We start from the raw sequence: 17185 nt of genomic DNA on the forward strand, positions 1-17185 counted from the left end.
ACGTGATATTCTGACCATGCTGACCTGTTGGTCATGTAAATGATTTTGTTTTTGTTGGAATGTTAACGTTTGAATATTGGTATGTGTTGCGTTAACAAATGGATTTCATCCAAAGTTATTTAATTTTGCCTTTCAGGCTAGCTCATAAAGAGCATGATTATCAACGGATCCTTTTTTCGGATACCTGCTTCCATGGATAATGTCCATAGATCGCCATTATTGACCATCCCTTTAATTTGTTTCTCTAAAATTACGAATTTTAACGTACTTACTTGGCAATCCTGCTGAAAAATAATAACACTTGTACAGAGGATAAATTTAACCTTTGAAAATATGTAGACTTACCACAAATGTTTTTTGAAATGTTTTGATTTTATTGATTTTTTAACTCTATAATTTTTTGCGGACGTCTCCGGCTGCTGATAAACCTCGTTCTGATCTGGCTGTGGTAGCTACGTCATCTCTGTGGGGCCCATTAAATGAGATATGCAGGAGATGAAATTAGCGTTAATTTTTATCTTTATTGTATGAAATATTGTTGTTTTTGTGACGGAAGAACTGAGAAAATAAGTTAGATCAGTACCTCCAGATAAACGTGAAACACATAGATTGTAATTCTTGATGTTGAATAAGAAAGTCAACCGGAGTATCCTTTGAACCCTCACTTAAGTGATATTAATATATATTTTATGTCCGGAATTATCGACAAATTACACAAACATTCTCAAAAAAGATGACAAAGACACTAAATTTGATGTTACAGACTTAATAAATCAAATGACCGAATCCCTTAACAGCTATCAACTAACTAAAAGTGTAGGAAATTTTACAGAAGATTTTTAATGATCGGAATCTATTACAATAGGGTACCATTAAAGAAACCTTAAGGTAAAGTTTGACAAGTAATGACCTTACACGATGCGTATTTGATATAAACTTGAATTAGTGAATATTTCTCTTTGGGGGACCTCAGGACGGATATTCGAATCCGAAATAACAAGCCCAACATCGTATTTAATTTTCTAGTATGTGTTTTGTCTTCATCGACACTTTCTGTACGTAGTGTGACCGAGGAAATGAAGAGTAAAATTTCAACCATTCAGACCTTTTTAAATACTAGTGGAGACACAACTGACTTTAAAAAAAAGAAAAAAAGAATCACTTTAACTCAGTGTGGTTTGAGTTATGAAAACTTTTAGTTTCGATTCATTGCAGTAGGTTCCAGTCTACATTTGCATGTCAAAACGATTTCGAACACTTGGTAGTAAGTAATGCAATATAACAGTTATAAATCATCTCCCGAAAGAACACTGTGTATTATTTGTCTTCTCGAAGGAAGCATGCTTAGAACAAATAAGTACAGCCATAATGTATTTTGAATGGGTATTTTGAGTATTCAGCTGCATCATGTGCATATCGGAAGCACAAAAGGATTATATATGCTCTTCGTGTACCACTGGGCATTTAGCTGACATCATTAAATTTCCTAGATGGATCTTAACAGATATGATAATTAGGATTTGTCCGCGCAGATATATCATAACAAACTTAGCTAAGTTAAATATATTTGCAAACATACATAGAGAACTTGCAATTTGTTTTCTCTGTCGTTCTATTACATAGTTTTCACCATGAAAATGGTTTTCTTCATTCTATTGCAAATAGTTTTTCCATACCACTTTATTTTTGCATGCTTATGAAGTTGTTGCTACGATTTATAACACCCAAGACAGTTTGATATTTTGATGTATTTCAAAATTACTTTTCGAAAAAAGCCCACTCATCTCTCAGCGTTGCACAATTTTAAAACCCACAAGTTCTTTAATTGCCTAAATGCCCCCACTGAGATAGGAAAAGGAAACACTACAAGTGATATTTGAGCAAATCCAAGAGCTCTTCTATGATACAATTGCAAAAGGCAACAAGATTGTTATTGTCCGCATTTTACGTTGGATTATCGTTCAGCGAGAAATGCTATATAAGTAGCCGTAATTCTATTGGTTAGCTGGAATAGAAACATTGAACATCGATGATTCTCGGTCGTCTCACCAGAATAATTTTGTGACGATTTTGTAGTAAACGGACAGATTCTGAAATCATTGAAGTTGGAAGGTTAGTTTCTTACTTATGTCTTACTAGTTCATATTTTCTTCTTCATATTTTCCAATAAGTCTTGTTGAAATTATATCTTTATAATACTGTAAGCCTTTTATTTATCTGAAATATTTTCACTCAATAGAGAATGTATTTATGATGCAAAACTTTAAGTTATGTATGTATTAAGATTAAGAAAGTATCTATCAAATTAAATTTTCAATTGTTAATTAGAGTAAACTTTTACCAAAAATAAATAGAATAATTTGGTACTTTCTATAGATTTAGAGACGATATTGATTGTTTAAATATAACACAGTATATTTTGAACAATTTAATATATTTGTTGTACTACAAAAAATGTTAGTCGCGGTTAATGGTAAATTTTGGATTAACGTTATACTTATTTTTTTAGATATAAATGTTTTCATATACTCAAAAAAAATGTGATGATTTCATCTTACAGTTAATCAGGCAGACAGATATATTTATTCACTCAAGCACATGTGTACAATATGAGGATTTTCTAATATAATGAATATAAAACATTAATCTAGTTTTCCATAATTTTACGCAATATCTTTTTTGTGTAAAACAATATGATTATAACGGTTTGTTTTATTCTAAATGATTAAATAGTTATTTAAAAAATATATAAAAATGTACTAAGGAGTTTAATCAAATTAAAAATGTACGCAGGGTCTTTCAAATAGAAATTTCTATTTGAAAGACCCTGATGTACATGAGTTGTGCTAAAACTTTACGTTTAATTATATTTTGAGAATTTCCCTTGATCACAACAATTTCTCTAATTATTTTTCAATATTGAATGGACACTTAAAGTTTACTTTCAATTTTTAAACAAATTTTCTGTCATTTTGTATGAAAACTCTATAAACTTAGCCATGTTTTCTACCAAAATATCTAGTCCTTTTACTGGTCCTTCAACTCAAAAGAAAATCCACGTCTATTGATATTTGTGTGATTGTGTCAAAAAAAACGAGTTAAGAAGCCACTCAAAATCTTAAAAAAATCGTTTTTAACAATAATTCATTTTAAACAATGAATGTGATATGAATAAATATTTGTCATCCAATTGTAATAAACACGAATGTTACGCTTCTTTGGAATGATTATAAAAGTCCAAGACCTAATGAAAAGGAAGAGAACGACATATAGTTATATCAAATTATTCCGGTATTTTTTTGAAAGTATCTTATAAAAGGCGGTGAAAATTAAATTGCGATATTCAAATTAAAAAACAAAACAGAACATCCACACACACTCAAACACAAAAGCAAACAAAAAAAGCCCAACAGATATATAATATTTCTACTAATCTAGCTAACATTAACTTTAAGTTATTTAACTTAAAATTTCTATATGCACTTTCTTTCATCGCTTCTTCCTCCAACATCAAGATCAATGCATTTCAATAAACTTGATATCGTTTATCAATAATTAAATATATTAATACTTTCATTATCTCACCTTACTTGAACAAAATCTGGGACGTATTTCATGCAATTAATTAATAAAATCACTGACGTAGGAAGACAAGCTAATTCAAATATGAATGAAATTGAGTTAGATTAATTTTTGACAAGCCAGACGCAATGTATCGTGTTATGTCTGGGTATTTTTGAAACAGATAAATGCACGTTGATATTTAAACTTTAAGTAAATACTATCAATGGTTTGCATTATATGATAGGAATGCACACCTATACTTAATTGTTAAATCATCATTTAGATTTTAGCAATTATGCAATCTACGCAAAAATAGATTATTATTCTTAATAAACTTGAAGATATTCATATTTCCGTTGGTAAGAAAACAAGATACTAAGATTAAAATTATGTTTATTTAGGAAACTAAATAATAAAAATTTGGAAAGAACTCAAAGCCGATGCAGCGACATGCACCAAATACGATACTCGATTCCCGAGGGATTCTGGTTCAGGTCAAATTTTCTCCATTTTACCAATAGATTAAGGAGATACTGAGGATTCACTTAAACACAAATAAGTTCTTTATTCTTGTGTCATGTTATTAAACATTTATCTTACATAGCTTCTCGACTCATGTTGTTATTCTATTACAATTTATTGTTCATGTCAGACAGTACAATGTTGATACAATATGACAAACATTGAATTTTCACAAGCAGAGCGTTTACAATTGCTTTTTCAGCTTCAACAATTCAGAGGAGCAGATAAAATAAAATAATGATAAAATGAAATATGTCAAATATACATGTGCAACTAGTGAAAAGTTGATAAAATTGATTTTCGACATCAAGATACATTGATTACAATAATTTTGTTTCGCATATTTGTAATGGACGTAAAGGCCGTACATATTTCATAAAGACAATGAAAACTTAATGACACAATTCATTTAAAGAGTATGATAACACGATCCTAGAGCCCCCAATTGGTTTTCGCTGAAAATGTTTTTAATATTATATTTCAGGACCAGTTAAACCAAGAAATGCTTTTTTTTCCAAAAAACTTTTTACTTTTGGTGCCCTGTCATGATTTAAAAAGGGACTAATTTGCTATTTACCTGAACTACCTTTAGCTTCTGTTACTTTTTAGTATTTTGTATTGAAGTCAAAATGCTACTTTTTACATCTGTTTGCTGTTATGACAAATAAAATCACATTCGGCACTGCTGTCTTCAGTTGATAAGCCTTTAACAGGCTTTAAAACCATTTCTAAACGTTATGAAACTCTTGTCTGGTCCGTCTAAAAGAGAGGAAATGTTTTTTGCATAGATAGGGCATAATGTGCCTTTTATATCAAATTCCTTTATGCCTATATGTAAATATGAAAATTTAAGTGTACGCATTTAAACTTATCGTATGTAAAGAAATGAAAAAAGTATACTTATTGTTAAAATATAACACCATGATAATTATTCCGGATTTTAACATTATAGGTTCTATCTAAGGCATTAGATCAAAGTCTATAAAAGAAAAAATCAAATGAGGTGGTCAGTTAAATGTTTTTAATTTTTGTATTATTAAGATAAGGGGACAAACCGTATATAATAAAATACTAACACGCATTCAAATCAAGTGTTTTAAATGTAATAGTATATGATATAAAATGGTTTTAGTTTTTAAATGACGTTTTACAATAACACAATTTCCAAGACAGTAAATGAGAATTGTATATAATGGAAGGTCTGTAATACAAAAGTTAAATACGTTGATAGAATTTAGTATCAGCCATAACAACAAACCATGAAAGAGTTATATATGGATGTAATTGGCATGATCCGATTTAAGAATATCCAAATAATACATTTTTATTGTTTTTATCAATTTTTGAAATATTTATGAAAATGTGCTTATTGTAGAGCAATCCACTTTAATACGCTTGATTTAATGATAGTCAAAAATTATGGTTCACTGATAAGTGGTAGATGGTCACAAACTGTCTTGTTATTTAAAACGGTAACTATACTCACATATTCACGATCTTACTTTTGATCAATATTATATATTATATTTAAATAGAATACAATTAATTTAAATACGAAAAATACTCAGTTAGCAGAGACATTTGATATATTCCTGATATAACCAAACCATTATATATTGTTGTAAAACTTTGTATGTAACAGACTTGAGTTTGTTACTTAAAGAGTATAAAGCTATACTAGTATCTTATGAATTATTTAGAGAAAAAAAACAACAGTAAAATCATATTTTTTCAATTATCTTATGGTCGATTCTCAAAAGAATTGTTACATAGAATTTTCTGTAATTTAATACATTAATAGTATACGTAAACAGAATAAAAAATTTGTCTATTTTAAAAAATAGTTTTGTCTGTTTAACAATGGTTTCGTGTATGGCCATTCGCTTTTAAGGCAATTTACTAACACATTTCTTTCATACAAGCATTTTGGAAGTATTCTTTCTTGGTTAATTTAAACGATAATTGTTGCATTAAATATAGCTTTATACGTGTACTCTTTAAAATTGTATATATGATGTTCAGTTAATTACAAGACCAGTTTGTAAACAGTCGTTGATAAATACATGTATTAAATTTTAAATAAAACAAATGATATAGTAGGTTAACTGAGATTCTGAATCGAAAATAAGAACAACATAGCACACGATATGTTTGTTAAGTGGTTGTCCTCAAAACGCTAGTTCAACCAATAACACCATTGTAATTTAGAGATACAATGATTAGATGATTCGGGACTTTCTTTGGAAAAAATGATAGAAGCAATAATAATGATAGTTATGGTATGAAAAAAGACCGATGGGTGAATTAGCATGCGTGACATAATTACATGTTTGAACACATTGTTTCTGAAATGGATTACCTTCTTAAGAGTCATTGATGATGGAGAAATAAAAAGTATTTCCGTAATGTAGTAAATCGGTTGGAAAATATTATTCAAAATATCCTAAATACGTTTAGATTGTTTACATAAATTTCAAAGTGTTTTTGCATGCCAGTCCAAGTTCCATTCTATTGCAAAATAAATAGATTGCAATAAATAACATAAACGGTGAAAAAAGAAGACAAAAACAAACTTGAGCCGTTTTCTTGCAAAGTTACTTAAAACATTCTAAACGAAAATGTTCATATATATAATAACAAGTTCATAGAATGAAGTTTTCATATGTTAACTGCTTGATGTTGATTGTATTTTAAGCATTATTATGCTACTAACTAAAGCGATGTATACATAGTGCAGTAAGGGCATTGCATTGTTTTCTGTTCTTTGTATTGCAATACCAACATTTACCACTTTGAATTAAGTTTGAAAAACAAAAAACATGCAATTTTAGTACACGTTCTAACAAATGTTATATCACTTAAGCTTTTCAGTATTTAATGTGGTAGGACACAGAAGTTTTGATTGTATGCTAAATAAAAGGTTGCATAATAAAGTACATGTATTTGATGTATGATGTTTTATATTTTATTTAACAAATTGCACATAGCCAGGTGTTAGTATAATTAAATTCTGTTTGGCACTCGAGGTCCTAAGAAAACGTTTACAACGCCCTTACTACATTAGCAAGAACTTGCAGTGCCATCAGATTAGCATTGATGTCGGGGGAATATTAACATTAAAACAGAATAAATGGGATTTACTTATGTGATAAAAAGATAAAAAGTTGTATAATTAACAGATGTAATGCAATACTTATTTTATTGTTATTTACATATTTCTAGTCCCTCGGAATAATTGATTTATTTATTTATATTTTAATGTTTGTATGCTGCTTAAATTAGTATGACGGTGACGTGAGAGATAATCCAAGAGATGGCCGGGGAAGGGGGGGTATTGCAATTTAGTGTATCACAAACATTGTCATTATAAAGTAAAAAAAAAACGAGAAACAGAAAATTTGATTTTATTATTTTTCGCGGCCATATTTGGCCATATTGTTGACCATCTTGAATTTCTGTAATTTTGCTCGGGCTGTGTAGCTTAAGAAATGCTTTTTTATAAACTACAAACAATATGCTGAATAATGAAAATGTTTCTTTTTATGATACAGTAAAATATACTAAATCTTGGACTAGGAAGTTTCGCGTTTCATGTCTCGGTCAAACCGAGTCAGCGATTCACATATATATTTATTTGTATGTTCCATGCCACCAAGAAATGTCCGCTTTCCTAGAATTATTCCGTTTGTAATTAATTTAATAAAACGTAAATCAAATATTTACTTTATGCAAACAATATTACGTATTTTATCATAGGAAAAAGTATAGGAAGTATGTCCTATGCTTATTCATATAAATGTGTCCGTAAAATATCTACAATTTTTGTAAGAAAACTTTCTTCAAATGAATTTCCAACTGTAAAGACAGTTTATTAAATTATGTTTGATTTAGATATGCCGTAATCTTCATGAATTGGCAAAAATCTATCTTGGAATAAAAAAGTAATGATGAAGTAACGATGTTATTTTGGGGAAAAAAGCCATACAACTTTTAGTATCATTTATTCATTTACTGGAAGCCAAATAGTTGATCGCATAGTGCTGTATAATTAATTATTTTATACTAAACTACCATATCTATCCGCATTGACATTAAATCTGGTAATCAGTTTATAAATACACGTTCATTTGTATACATACAAGATTTTACACAAGTTGCATATATGACAGTGAAAGTATTATAACTGATATCGTCTCTTTACGACTAAATATATTGTATTCTAAATATTTCTCTATACTTCTTGCACGGGTTTATTAGAACACTTCTGTAAGTTATAAATAATTACGTAGTCAAATGAATACTAAATGTAATTGTATAATCTATGTTTATTAGAACACTAATCTGATGTATAAAATCGTAGTCAAATGAATACTAAATGTTTTGTTTATTCAATGTTAATTAGGGCAGTAATGTAAGGTACATGTAATTATGCAGTCATATGAATACTAAATGTATTATATCATTGTATATACTCAATGTTTATTAGAACACTTATGTAAGGAATATATAATTACATTTTGTACTTGTGTTCATATAATTGACCTATATTTAACACAGACATTACGACCTCGTAGCATGATGTCCTAGTTTGCTCTATATTTTGTCCTTTCTCCCTGTTTATCTTTTATTTATGTTCCAATATTAGAGTAGCGAATATATCGAATCTGAAATTTACAAGAGTCATATTTTGGTTTAATCTATACACTTTTGAATAGTGATCTTTTCAATAGATTTCATTGTTGATATTATTTGATATCTTTGTTTATATGTTTCTGGATGGGTGTTTGGTCACAAGGACATGATACATAAAGGGACGTGGCGATTTTCAAGCATTATATGTTAGGGAATGAAACATCAGTTGCCTCTTCATCACAATCGTATACCGGATTTGAAATTCAGTAAAGGTCTCTACAGACGTAAGGATTTAGTTGTACGACACTAATTAGAGATATGATGTACAATTTTCAAAGCAATACAACACTTGCATTCAAACCGTAATTCTGCGTTGTAGGAATCATCAGGTTTCCCTAAAAAAACAGTTCCCTCCTTTGATCCCTTGCATACTTTACTCACTATGAGTCATGATTGAACCACATCCATTAAAAAATTGTATAATTGTCACAGGGCGAGATTAATGTGCAGCTCGACCGAGACTCGAACCTTGGACACTCGGAATGCCGTACTGCGACTCTAAGGACTGAGCTTTCTGGTCGCCTACAAACTACCTCCTCTGATTAGAGAACACTTCAATACTGCAACATAATTATTTTCTGAATAATTTTGGGTTCGAACATATCACAACTTTGGGTAATCTGAAGAGTTTTTCAACATCATTTTTACCCCCATCTTACTACTATGTTTACCTTTTAGCCCTTATTGTTCTGGAATTTCATTCATTAAACACATTATCAGGGGATAATTGGGAAATATGTCACCTGTCATCGTGGAAGGTCTTAAGACATAGAACATGTCCTATCTTGTAAATCTAATATTAAGTTGTATGAAATTAAGAAAAAGTAGCCTTCGCACATTAAGATTTGCTTGTACTTCTTAGTTTTAATTGGTGTTGTACTGCCAAATCCTACCGTCTGATGAGGCCTTAACTGATCGCTTTATAACGTAAGAGACATTAATATGTAGATTAATAGAATTGAAAGACAGTTAATTTACTTTATTTGTTTTTTATTAATGCTGCATCAACTGACGAAATAAATTAATGACATCGCCATGAGAAACAGTTAAGTTAAAGTAGAAACGTTATTAATTATCAGTTAATTATTTGTTTTAATCAATTATTTTGTAGACATTTTTTAAAACAAAGATGGTTATACATGATAAAAGATATCAGCTTTGTATCTTATTGTATGTTTATTACAGACTGTTTTAAGGAAATAAGTGGGTTTTTTTATCAAGATAATGCAATCGCTCACGGTAACACTGGACACTGAATAGGAGAGCTGGATAGATATGATTTGAAAACTCCTACTTGACTATGGACTTTCAGTCGGTTAAAAGGCATTCGAATAGTTTATAGCACACACAAGAATTGTAATTCAATGAAACGTCTATTTGGGACATACATTATATTTTGTCATCTTAGAGCGGGAAAGTCTTGTGAGAGACGTAAGTAGATGGTTAATTAAATTAGGAGTAATAAGACCATATTTAAACGTGTCACAAAAGTCATTCAAAGACCATTCTTGCCCTTTTTGTGACATTTTTATAATCGATTTACGGTTTGTTTTATCTTTCCAAGATGATAATGTGTAGGCATGTCTTCTAGTTTATATTATAGTATCTACATCATCTTTTATGAACAGATGTCATACCTACGAGTTAATGTTACCGATTTTTTTTATATATTTAGAGATATTTGGTTTTTCATTTAGCATATCAAAAGGCATATAATGTTTGAAAAATAATAGTTGATTTAAAGGTGTATTTCTAGTGACCAAGAAATATTTCGTGTGTAAACAGATTAGGTGAATTATATATTTAAAGCATTAAAAAAAAGAACAAAATACCGGTTGGGCCATGTTTTACTTATATCAAGTTATTTACTATTATAGTTTTCCGTTAGTATAACCTTATGTTAATTAATTGTTATTTGAGCCTCATTGTACTTTTATTCATGTTTGTCACCTCGTTGTGTCAAGTTTGAACATGGATTGAGAGAAATAGATGTTGTTTTTTTATTTGACTTATAAATATAAACAACCAAATACATAAAAAGCTATTACAACCTACAATATTAACATCTTTAGATTCTGTACACTTTCAATCATTAGTGGGAAAAAGAAATGCATTTGAAACATAAATTGGTATGCTGGCAATATTTTGCGGCAACAAAATATCTAAAATTAGATTAAGAAAAACACACTATGTTTTGTATTAATATGCAGCAAATTGCCAAAACATTTTAAACAATTTAACTCGGACTAATATAGTTGTCAGAAATAATCAAAGTTGGCTCCGCATTAAATAATGTAATTATTCTGCGTGTCATCATTTTTACTTTTTTGTGGTATTGCCGTGCTTCTCGAGGGATTCTCTATAATGCACGTGCATTTAACTGACAACTGCAAGTAAAAAGTGCTATTAAGCGTCTGTACCTTGTTCTTTATTGATATGTTTATTTTTTCTAGTCCTTCCAAACCGTTGGTTTTTAAATAGGTGTATTGGCGGTGCTTTGGGTTGTGAGTTGCATTGCTTTTACTACTGACGCTCATGACATAGTAAACCCAGGATGGCATGCCTCAATCTTTTTTACACTATTCTTAAGGGCCACCATTTCCCAACGTTGATATTACAACAGCAGTAGCTATTTTGAAAGTTCGATAATTTGATATCAGTTGATTCGGTGCTACCCAGCATGAATTAAGCTGCAGTTACCTACTAAGCTGATGAATATACAAACTCAAATGCATTCATATTTTGCTTTATTTGCATTATGGGGGTCTCCACTACCTTCCAATATATTTTCACTTTGCAACAACGCTTCATTTTATAATATACCATACTAGATCTTCTCGTATTTAGTGTATTATAATTACATGTATCTATAGTCCATTTAATTTTCTTTTATTTATTTTCATAATTGATTTAAATTTCTGACAGTTATTCCGTATTGAAATTAAATATAAAGGCATGCGATATTGTCTGCTTTATTTGCAATCCTTGAGGTTGAATGTTTACGAAGTAAATAACAACTTTTTATTTTGCTTGGTAAAGAAATTGCCGAAAACATATTTCTTTTAATTTAAACATGCATTACAAATTAATTTAATAATTACGTCAAATCTTTTGATAATAATTGGTGTAATGTTAATGAAAGGCCTTTTAACAAAAAAAATGTATCTTCCTGTAATATTTTATAAAAATTTTACTTATTCAACATAAGTTGCACTGCAATGACTAAACAGAATTATTGTCTTATTTTCTTACTGCATCTCTATATTGTAGGTGATTGTGGATATTGCTCACGTGCTGCATCAATTTATATATATCAAAATCACATATGTCATAAAACCTGATAATGGCGTCTTTATGCCTTTGGTGACACTTATTATCTAAATTTGGGCGTCTGTGGACATTAACTTAATCTTGGTTTAGTCGGGGATTTACCGAACAAGCATTAAGAGCTCGGCGTCTGATTATAATGTCATAATTCTATATTGTTTAAAACAAACCACCTCTTTGACAGCTGGTACTTAACATATGCATGACGTAATTTCAAGTATTTTTTCTTCCGTTTTCTAAATAAAAATCTGGAAACAAAGTGACCCCCCCCTCGGAAGCATTAATCACAACAAAATTACAAGAGAATTGCAGACTCGGTTTGATTGAGTCTGCACATGAGGGATACTGAATAAGTGCAACAACCCTCACGCCCTCTAGCACCGGCTTGAGCGGTACTCAATTCTCAACGCCTAATAGTGCTGGCATTATTAAAGGCGCATTCTGAGTAATATTATTCTATATGCATAAATCAAAATACATGTAGGTGTCATTATTCTATAAGCTCATATTACAATACGCGCATAATTTGTGACCTATTTTGTGTATTTTTCATAATGTGCGGCCTACTAGCGCATATGGGAAAATAGGCGTTTGAAAACTATACGCTTATATTCGAGGTTTTGCAGAATTTTCAAACATACACACAAAAATGTACATTTTTTTTTCTTTCCAGAAACACGAATAAACAAGCATGAGAACAGCAAGCCAAAAATCTTCTTCAAAAATAATGACTGTTGTCCTGGTTTCCTTGATGACGTTGCTAGGTTACGCATCAACCTACAGATTAGTATCGAAAAGTGGATCAGGAATACCGTGTGCAAAATGTGACACTGAAGCGATTCACCCATTTCAAATGAAAAAACTAGCCCCTATTTGTGGTGCATGTGGCGATGTTTTCGGGCATGGATACGAACATTGTTGTTTGTGCCACGAATACTTTTTGGAACAGTGTATGGCCGCATTTTAGCCCATTACCCAGGCAACTGTTGAATGGGAAAAAACGCATCCAAATAAAATATCTACGTCTATAAATTCAGAGTCTAACATATCATTTAAATGTGTTTTAAACATTTATTTGAAACTTCAAATAGGGCAAAAATGTTTTGAAAAAAATAAGTTAAGAGTAAAAGGAAAAATTCTGATAATCTGGATAATCATTGACTTTTTCATTCCTTCAAAATACAAAATAAGTATAAGCAGAAACAAGTTTGAATAACATTGTGTGGTTTAAACCAATTTCAGCTGTTCACCCTGATTTTATATCATTTAAAATAAATTGACAATATTTTAAAATTGCAAGAGACAGTAAGAACTTACATTAGTTAAATAAATATTTGAACTTTCCTTGTATTAATTATTTATCAATTAACCTTTGCGACATGTTTAAACAAAAGAAAGGTAAAGAAGGTTTGGAAGTTATGTATATACGAGAGTTATTTACAGTCACTCGAGTCAATATTTCTGTTTGAATACAGTTAAATGAGTAAATCCTCTATAAAACCATACATATATCTATTTGAAGGTCAATTTTAATCCGACACCCAGTGTCACAACCAAACCTAAGGATGATCTGAACTTGAACTTAAGCAGTGCGAGCTGGACGTATACCCTGCTTGGCACATCCTCCCCCAGCCCCCACAACACCACCGATATAATATCTGCTCTTTTCCGCTGCTACCAATAAGCATTGTCCTGGAAGTTGAGACCGGGTAACAGTCGATGTGTGCAGTGGTGGTTCTATCATGATGACCCTTCATGTCTTCAATATTATAACGTGCATACATTGGCACGGGGGTTTCTTCCACAATCACAAAGCAAGAAATGCTCAATTTAGCTTATATGAGTGACGGAGCATTCTAATGCGCAGAAGAGACTTAAATAAAACCATACATGTAGTGATTTTGCACTGGGCATTCCTTTCATGGTAAACTTTACCGTACAGTTTTATTTCAAGCTTTGTGTTTCTTCTTTCTCCGTTCTACAATTCTTTTTTCTTCGCCATTGTGTATCACATAAAAAATGTAGAATAATCCATATAAGGTAAAAGTAGAGTTAATTAATACAAAGGCCCATATATAGGCATATTGAGTATGGTCGTTAATTTGATATGGGAATATAATGACGCAAACCTTCATGTTGCTTTCTAAAAATGATGACTTAATTATCTCAAGATATGGGTAAGCATACGAGAATGCTAAAATAAGACAATAATGAAAAGACTCTTAACATGGAAACAAGAATAGCGCAAGAAAGGGAATATTTTGATCTGGAAATAAAGAAAAAAAACCTTTTATTTGCTTTTCTTACCCGATTTGAGTTTAAAAGCGTAGCAACGCATTTTAAGTCATTTTTTCACAATTAGAATAATTATTCTTGGAAAACTGATTGAGCGAATGATCTGAATTTATGCTCACAAGTTATTGAATAGCATGGTATGGGATATATGAGCCGCGTCACGACAAAACCAACATAGTGGGCTTGCGACCAGCATGGATCCAGACCAGCCTCCGCATCCGCGCAGTCTGATCAGGAGCCATGCTGTTCGCTATCAGTTTCTCTACTTGTTATAGGGTTTGTAAGCGAACAGTATGGATCCTGATCAGACTGCGCGGATGCGCAGGCTGGTCTGGATCCATGCTGGTCGCTATCGCATTATGTTGGTTTTGTCGTGACGCGGCTCAAATTTAATACCTTTTCCACTCTTGGTCTAATACTAACCTCGATCACCGGTTATTGAATTTTCTAACCGGTCACGGTCTGTAAAACCGACCGAACCCGTGGAAATGGAATTCAATAACATGCCACCCCTAATTGAAATCTGTTGTATCATTAACTGTTGAACAATCATCGTTTTCACTTCATGTACTTAATAGACTGTTATCATATACAGAAACATACATCGATTTGCATTTACAAAGATTTGAACCTCCGATTCCTGAGTAAAGATAAAAATATAAACAACACAGCCAACGTTTCTATCAAAATTTTTCATTCAGTCATGTTTAATTGAAACCACCTTCCTAACGCATTTCTTATAATTACAAGGACGAAAATTTCATAATACGATTAACTGTAATGGCGTAATGACATTATGACGTCAATTTTTAACAGCTCCAAAATCACTCTACGCTTTTAATGGATCTGTTTTTTCTTCTTTAGAAGAGTACTTTTTCGGAAATTGTAATAGGACACCAAAGTTAAAAAAACAGTACATGTATGTGTTTTCTCCCAAAACTGTACTAAAAGATATCAAGGATTGTTGTGAAATGTCCATTCTTGTATCTTTAAAGTCATTGGCCTAATTAAAACCTATTTCCGAGCATTGACGGACATAGATCATTTGCTCGATAATAAAGAAGTATCCTATCACCGTAAACCGGTCATTAGATGACTGTATCATGGTACGGCATTTATCTGACGTGTTTTCAATTACAAATACTCCCGTTTTATTATGGTAATTACATGGTTTACAACAGTATACGTATTTAAATGTCATGATTTTTCTTAAATGTGGAGTAAGAATAATAGTTAACAACGGAATTGATCATCCACGTGAAAAACAATCTATCTATTCTCCCAATTAAGATTCTTACATTTTTATGTTTACAGACATGTAAAAGCACAATTAAATTGCAGTAGGCCTTATCTTTGTTTAAAATCCAAAAGACATTCAGTTCAATACCAGACAAACGGGTTCGCAAGTCATTTGATTATATCAGAGATTTGATATAAACTGTTTTCTGATAAAATTGAAGAAGAAAGAGTCAAAATATCCCGATTTTAAATAATATTAACGCAAACCAATAAAAAAAGCTCAGTAATTTTAACAGGCTGCCGTCCTGTATGTTAGAATGACGCATATAGACCAAATGCTATAATTTGTTTTTTACAAATTAATATAATGCTTGGCTATAAGTGTTATATCATTCAAGTGTTTAATACTGAGAGGACCAAGCCTTGTCTATGTAACTTTTAACCATATAAAACTCAGTGCTTGGCATCTCCCATTTAATAATATAGAACCAGGAGAGACTGCACAGATGTGCTGTTGGATTAGTCACAAGATCTTTATCTTCATACACATGTAAATGATTAAGTACATTTCCAAACATGTGAGAGATTTAAGAAATTCAGCAGGTTATGAGTTAACACGAGGCACATGTCCCGTCAGTTTTGGAATAAAAAACATGTGCCAATTTCAAACTGTTTTGTTTCAAGTCACCACCGTTTCGGTTTTTCATTATGCCAATTTTTAAGCTTTGCTGGTGGAAAAAAAAAAGACACGCCGGTGTGGACAGTGTCCTTCAATTAATTACACGTATTTCAAAACACAGGGAGCGAATTAAAATAACTAAAACTAAATTTACAAAACGAATGAAAGAATTCGCCTCAAGTGAAAATCGTCCCAGGCGGGATCAATCCCGAATCCACAGGAGTACGTTATTCCATGTTTGGTGAGCTCAAACATTTGGTGCGGCTGGCTTCGTGGCAAAATTGTTTTAAAAAGGCAGTGGTCTGAAATTGTAATACCAAATTCATACTCTGGAAAAGTACAACAAACAATACCTATCTCCCTTCCATAGCAGCTTCACAGAAACATATTTTCCAACATGTGTGGACCAAAATAAGGGAGAACAAGAGAAAAGAAGAAACCTGGTTTTTCAGTAATTTATTTTTTTTAAGTAAAATATGAAATGAACAAATGATTGCATATCTTAACTAACGGTGTATTATCTACAGATGACAAGAAAAAATATGTCGCACAGTACGTAAAGAAAACAATTACAAGTCAATACAATATCCAATTAAACTATATAATGTATCTTATTGTTTAGTTTGGTTAAGTTTAAATCAGACCATTGGATTTAATAATGAACAATTTAATAATGAAGAAAGAAAATCAGGTAAACATTCACAAAGTTACTTTAATGTCAGATCAAGCTGGCAAATAAGTACCAAAAAGACACCACCAACCTTCGAAAGCTAGCTGCATACCCTCTTCTTCACACGTAAAGAATCAGTAATTATCAGACAGGGGATTTAAACCTTCAATTATCAGGGGCAAAAAAAAAAACCCAGC

The 17185-nt window shown here is 31.2% G+C and overlaps 1 long non-coding RNA gene across 1 annotated transcript; it reads left to right on the forward strand.

Annotated features, from left to right (window-relative positions):
• The first annotated feature begins 1965 nt into the window (after positions 1–1965).
• LOC132753661 (uncharacterized) lies at positions 1966–13449 on the forward strand. The gene is made up of 2 exons (XR_009628991.1): positions 1966–2112; positions 12779–13449. It is a non-coding gene; the product is annotated as an uncharacterized LOC132753661 (long non-coding RNA).
• The last annotated feature ends 3736 nt before the right edge of the window (positions 13450–17185 follow it).

The sequence above is a fragment of the Ruditapes philippinarum genome, unplaced genomic scaffold (assembly GCF_026571515.1).
Source record: "Ruditapes philippinarum isolate M1 unplaced genomic scaffold, ASM2657151v2 ctg8949_1_1_1_1, whole genome shotgun sequence".
In the NCBI taxonomy this organism is placed as follows: Eukaryota; Metazoa; Mollusca; class Bivalvia; order Venerida; family Veneridae; genus Ruditapes; species Ruditapes philippinarum.